Below are 7,362 nucleotides of genomic sequence, written 5' to 3'. Positions count from 1 at the left end.
GACAGCACCCTCCCCACACACGTACATTTGTACCTCCCAATTTTGTGAGTGCCCTTTACAAGGTCATTCTTTCTACTTAGAGTTCCCTTCTTGCCTCACCTTGCTGAACTCCTGCTCATCATTCAAGACTCAGAGGAAATGGTATTTTATTTAACAACTATTTGTCAACTGCTACTGTACTTGGAAATCCTTCCAGGTACTGGGAATACAAAGATGAATGAAATCCATTTCTGCCCTCGTGGACATCTCAGCCTTCCCTAACCTGTGAAAAAGAAGGTCACTTCTGTGCTCCCATGACATTCTGTGATAAGTGCATCTTTCCCACTATTGAGGGAAGGGGCCTATGTCTTGGAGTCCCTGAGCTTAGCACAGGGCTTGGCATAGAAGTCGAATGAATGTAGGTGTGTGTCAGCTTACTAAATGGCAGGTAATCGAATGCTTAAATATGGTTCTCTGGCTTCTAGTCCTGTGCACTTTCGTATATTACATTGCATCTGAATCAGGCACGATAATAACCAGTGCTGGTGCAATATTTTCAGATAAGTTTTCAGAGATGGAGCTCTTTGAAAACTAAATAGAATTATAGAATTTTAGGTGTGGAATGAACTGTAGATGTCAGTCAATTTCATTTCCCACACACCAATTCATCCATTCATTCATTCATTTAGCTCCTGCTGTAATAATAAAAGTAATGATAGTTAACATTTGCTTCACACTATGAGAAGCTTTGAATGGATTCTCATTTAATCCTCACAATAACCCAATGAGGAAGTTATTACAAGTTCAGTTTTCCTAGCGAGGAAGGGGGCTGCGCCTTATTCACTGTTGTATTCCTAAGCTAGTAAAGATCGGGGTAAGAATTTGAATTTAGGTGTTTGGCAGCTACAGTTTTTCCTCTTAACCACTGTGGTATATGCAGGGGATACAAAGGTGAGTAAGACATAATTGTGCCTTTGGGGAGTTTATGGTGTATTTAAAGGAGCCAAACGTGTCAACGGGTAGATTGCCCACAGGCAACCCTTCTATGCCATCTTTAACCTGATTTTTTTGTCAGTGTAATTCTGCTTAATGATTAATGGCTGGTCAGAATTCCCCAGGTAGGCCAAGGTTCAAATGAAGGGGGCGAAAAGGACAGTGAGATTGTGTATGCTGGGAAATAAGGCAGTTTGGCTGTTGTCCCACTTTCTGGGACTCTGATGCATATGATTATGCCAAGCTATCATTGTTAAGGCCATCTTCCATATTTACATGGCATCGCTCAGTTAGAGGATGAGGGCTGGTCCTCATCCTATCAGTTGGGTGGATTAACTACCTGATTGCCCCTTTAAGAGGCTCTAGCAATTAGGTTGTCATAGAAACACCACCACCACCACCACCACCACCACCACCACTCTTGAGCCTGGCTGACACCCTGTAGGTCTAGTAGGTGAGTGCTCTGGCTCTCTCCGGTTTAGTAAATAACAATATTAACCACACCCACCCTTTATGCTTTAGGTTTCTCTAGGTAATTTTATGTTCTCTAGCGGACAGGACAAAGAAGTTCTGCTGGGTTTTTTTTTCTCTGGAAATCTAAGATCTAAGGTAGGAGTACAGTCACAGCAAGAGAGGCTTGGAGGTTTGGGTAAAATTGGAATTCTTGGCAACCGGAGATGGGTACTCTTTGAAATTCCAGGTCTTCAGCTTCTGAAATACTTTTATATTGCCATAAAGGTAAAACTAGTCATTATAGTTCATTGTTAAGAGCTCACTGGCATTTGTATTTTTGTCAAATGAGTTATATAAAACTATGCATTTTAAATAATTTTAAATAATTGATATTTATGGATTTACTTGTGTCTATGTGCTTATAATTTAGTACTTTGGATGGCTAGGCTTTCAATGAACAGAGCTCTACTACTGCTACATCTGCTTTGGATTAATCTCTCCTTAATTGAATGCCAAGTACATTTGCAAAAGCTCAAAAGGTTGAAAACAGTAACAGAAATTCTAAAGGAATAATACTTAAAATGGAACCATAGGGCCTCCTGGGTTACATGAACTTACTTAGTACTTAGCTAATGGAATATTTAAACCTGAAATGAGCCAGCCATACTTTGTTTGAAGTTGTCCCTTGGTGATACAAACAAGTATAAATATACCAGGTGAGTCCAATTCAGTAATTGTGCCAGACCAAAAGAGTTGGTTTTTTTTTTTCCTCTAAGAGAGCTCCCTAAGTCAGAAGATACTGCTGATGTTTTAAAGAAAATACATTTGCTATTGTCAAGGTTGCTCTGAGAGGAACACCTTTACAGGTGATCAGCTTGTTGAGTCCAACTGGAGTATGTAAACAGTTTATACAGTATGTTGGCATGAGCCCACCTAGACCTTGTTTTATAATACCTAGGCAGTGATTCTTAAACTTTAGCATTCATCACAATCACCTGGAGTGCGTGTTAAAACACTGATTGCTGTGTTACACTCTCAGGATTTCTGATTCTGTAAGTCTGCGTTAGGGGTGGACTTTAATTTCAAGTAAATTCCATTCAACAGAGAGTGATGGGAAACTTGGCATGTCTTATGGCTACATGTCTGCCGCCTGCTTCAGGTGATTCTCATTATTCTGTATTAGTCTATTTGCAGCAGGATGTTAATATGTGAAAGCAAGACTTTTGTCTCAAGTTTTCATTTATTGTGCACCTATTATGAGCCACCAAGCAACTGTAACTGGCTTTGTACCCAAGGTCACACAGCCAGGACTCAAACCCAGTTTGCTCAAACTCTTGCTACCATATATCTCTGCACAGATTCCTTAAAATCCACTGAGGTAAGTGCAAAGCACAGATATAAACACTTGAGTCCAGTAATTTGGCCCCACATATGATTAAGAAGTTTTAGTTAGAATCGAAATGAGCCCCTTTCCCATTCTAAGCAAATGTTTTTTTGGTCAAGATTTCAAGGAAATTAATTGTGGCACCTCGAATCAGAAGGATCGAAGTTCTGTTTCCCTAGAAACATGAGGACTCTATTGATAAGTTCTTGTACTCTGGACTTGTCATAATGAGTCGTAAGGGCTGGTGCCCTGCCCCAGGTTCATCTCCAAAACTTAAGTCTAAGAAATTTCTTTTTCCAGTGTGTACTAGCCAAGTTTAAGAGCACCACAGAGCAGAACCACATCAACCACAAGCTTGCATGCATTCAGCTTAAATCATATACAAATGAAGGTTGGGCTGCTTTGGGATACTTTCAGTGTTTTGTTTTGTTTTGTTTTCCTCATGGATGAATTTGTTGTTATGATCACTCTTTTAGACCTAATCTTTGTTCCTCTTTTATTGTGCTCTTTCTTTGATATGCTTAGTCAATCTGACTTTTGCGCCCTCCTTTTCCCCGCCTATTCTTGTGGTTTTCTTTTCTTCTCGAGTATAAACTGCTAAGCTATCTGCATTGGATATATACAAGAATGCCATGTCTATAGTCTATATATTTCCTGCGTGTCTTAATCTTTATTCTTTATCACAGCAGACATTGTAGAAAACACCAGGTTAATGTAAAAACCAAATCCCCGGGTCTATCTTTATCACTAATAGGCAGAGGGGAAATAATGGAGTGTGGATAAAACTGGCTTAGTCAACTATAATAAGGAGCCAAAACATATTTTCCTCTAAGTGTGTAAGTAGGCCTTTTGCAGACTGATTCCAAGTGCCAGCTAAGGATGTTACATGGACCAGACACATCGCATTTCTTCCTGGGTCTTCCAAGCACATTATAATGACAGGTGAATAACCCTCGTTCCTGTGTAGCCATGACTCCATGCTGCAGCTGATGTGAAAACCTCAGTGGCTGAGCCGTTCTGCTTCATTATGTTCTTCCACCTATTCTGGAAGCCCTTTGGATGAGCTCCAGATGTTCCATAAAAGGTGGCACTTCTTTATAAAGAAAAATGCTTAGTTTTCTTGTTGGCAGCACTTAATGAGTGTGTTCTCTGAAGATAGGAAAGCACCCTGCAGAGGATACATTTAGTACCACACTATAATTTCCGCAGTGCTCACTCTGTGTCCGACTTTACAACTGCCCCTTCGCCTTCCCAAGTGCCAGACGCAGTAATGGGGTCAGTTAGAGACCTTCCTTCAACGCTTGGGAGTCTACCCTCCGAGACTTCAGTGGAGTTAAACATCAGGAGAAAATTCACCCTTCTTCTTCTTCTTTTTTTTTTAATTCATTTAGAAGTTCACTCAGCAAAATGCCATTTTCCATTCGGTTCTCTATTAAAACACTAGTTGATAACGTCCCTGTAATTTTTGCAGCTTCCCCCCCCCCCCCCGTGAACCAGCCAACAAAGAAAGGAGATGGATGAAAATGTATGTTAAGTGAAAACATAATATCATATCTTTTTACTTTCGTAAAGGGTGTTAAAACAGATTCATTAGTTTTGACTAAATACAAGGTTTCTGTGAGGATTTTTGGTAAGTGACATGACAATGTTGATACATGCGCTCAAGACAATGGAGGTTAAAACTGTTTGAAAATATATTTCTCTGATATAGCTTGCATGTTGCGAAAGTTACGGAATAAATATATGGTAGATATTTTTCAGTGTAAGAAAAGGTTTTTTAAGGCAGGGATGTCTTTTCACGAAACACCTTTTGTGCCATGATGAGCTAGCCAACAAAAGAATTTTTTTTTTGGTTTAATAAGAGAAAATAATTTATAATACCGATACGTCAATATGTTTTTCAATAAAGTTTTCCCCAGATTTTCTCGAATTCTCGTCAGTGTAAGAATTATAATTATATGTCTTCTTCCCACTTTGAAAGTGGCACAAGGTGCTCATTTGCAGTTCTGCTGTTCAGTTGTCACTAGAATAGAAATGTCATGACTCAGTTAACAATGCTTTATTATTCACATTGATCTTTTTTTATAGTGTTCTTTATCTCAAAAACATTGTAAATCAGATATCTACCTCCCACTCTTTTGTTCATTTGCAAATTTTTATTATTCTAGTTTAAGAAAGCAATGGTGTGTCAAGAGTTAGTGTATACTGTTTATGTTCTCCCGGCTTCAAAATCTTTTCCTCTGTACGAAGTGGAGATGCCAGAAGCATCCCTAATTCTAACTTCTTTATACACCCTCATAAGAAAATTTTGTATCTCCTCTGGATCAAAAGAGGTTTGATGTTTTTTAAATCCACAAAGATGAAACAATGGAGTGAAAGTATATTTTAGTGCTAAGAACAAAAGTACTTTAGAGTTATGTCTTTTAAAATATTATCACTTGCTTCTGACTCAGTTTCTCCCTCTCTAGCTATGCATGTGACTTCTACCACACTTTTGCCCTCTAACAATTCAGGATATATGGTGGGGCTGTTGTTGAAATAACATCACCACGAGCCCCGTTCTGACAGATGATGCCATTGGAGGGAGTCAAAAGCATGGCATCAAAACATTGTTCCTTCAGCAACTACTAAGTTGGTTATTGATAGGATGTTGATATGATTTAAAACAATTTCGAAGTGGTATGAGGCATAGCACTTTATTCCTGAATTCATCTCTATATGGAAGGATATGGTAGCCATGTGGGTTAACCAACATTTATTTAAGTAAAGCCCATACAGTACCTCACCTAACAGATGAATTGGAAGCAAGACAGCAACCAGGAATTCACTCACTCATTTAGGAAACATTTATATGCTCTTTATAAAGTACCTGGCAATAGGCTAAGTGCTGGTGGATACACAGAGATGAATAAGACCTGGCCCTGCCTTCAGAGTTCACTGTTCAGTGGGGCGACAGGCATTCAGACAACTTCAGGAGCATATGATAAGGAGATAATAGAGGTATGTGCACAGTTCTGTGGGTGCAAAATTCAGGAATTTTACAATTATGTTGGATGTCATGCAGAAAAATATCTAAGAGGAGATGAAATTTTCATTGAGTCTTAAAAATTAGTATTCGATTGCCAGCTGACAATTAAAAGCAGGGACATTCCATGAAGTAGACAAAGTTTGTACACCTTGGAAGTGTGAAAAACAGTGTTTAGTAGAGCATGGTAAGATCATGGTGGGGATAGGGGGAGGAGAGAAAAGGACCGGTGAGCGTTAAGGTGAAGATTTTTATCTTTTCTTATGGATTTTAGACTTTAGCCACTGGGGCGGTGGTTCTTGATCTAGGAGAGATGGATCCCAAGGGAATATGTGGATCTTCTCTTGGAAAAATGCACTATATTCAGACATATGATACAGGTGATCCACCCCACCCCCCCAAACATACAAACTATAATCAAATTCCTTTCACTCCTATTGAAGAGCCTGAAATAAAGGTTTTAAGTAGGAATAAAACAAGATCATATCTTTGTCTCAGAAAGGCCAATATGAAGGATGGATTATAGGGAAAGTAGACTGGAGTCCAGGATTCTAGTTATTGTTATTTGCCTGCTCTCTTCCAAATTAACATGTAAACCAGTTACTGCCTTCTCCTTACACTGTTTTTCTCTGAGCCACTGTGATCTCAGTCTCTCTGAGTCTTTCCATACCTCTTCTCCTTGCCCAAGAGATGAGAACATTTTAAGAAAAAGAGTCTGGTTAAAAGGACCACATGCTACAAAGAAAGCAGTAATATTTCCAGATGGAAACCAAACCACTGAGTTTGGCAATTTGGTGATGTTTGTTAGAACAATTTCAATACGTAAGTAAGGATAGAAGACAGATTAATTTAGGATGGGGGAGAACAGAAATAAGAGCATAGAAAAGTTGAACATGTATTACTCTCTCAGTAGGTAATAATCGCTAAATATTTCTAGAGGCTTTTGATGTACCAATATTCCATAAGGCTTTCAATGTATAAGTGGATTTTTACATAGGAGGAGGCTGAGGCACAGAAAGATAATACAAGTTGTGAATTAAAATTACAGCTAGTGAGAGGTGCAGTTGGGATTTAAACCAGAAAGTCTGGTTTCAGAAAAGAAGGTGAGCTTTTTTCTACTACAGTGCACTGCCTCTGATAAAGTAGATGTCATAGGTAAATAGTAATATTCATAGTACATGTACTATAATGGGTAATATTGATAATATAGTAGTACTGTGGTAGTAATTAGTGAGCAATAGATATACAAAGGAGAAACTTTAATCTTAATTTGAATAGGTTGTCACTATTATTAGAATAATGTGTGCTAAATATTTCACTATTTGGGACTGGATAAGGTACTAGCAGTAGTCTTTAGTGCCCCTAAGTTTTAGAAGTTTTGATATGAAGAAAGACATTTTTCAAAGTTGAATATCTATAACAAGATCTAAAATATTATAGTAATGTAAAAATACTGAAGAGACCTAATGCTCTATCATGTTGTGTTTCACTGTAAATGGGAAAAACCTTGACAAAATCTTTTGTCTCT

Source organism: Neomonachus schauinslandi, chromosome 1 (genome assembly GCF_002201575.2).
Source record: "Neomonachus schauinslandi chromosome 1, ASM220157v2, whole genome shotgun sequence".
Taxonomy (NCBI): domain Eukaryota; kingdom Metazoa; phylum Chordata; class Mammalia; order Carnivora; family Phocidae; genus Neomonachus; species Neomonachus schauinslandi.
Note: the sequence above shows the minus strand (reverse complement) of the source record.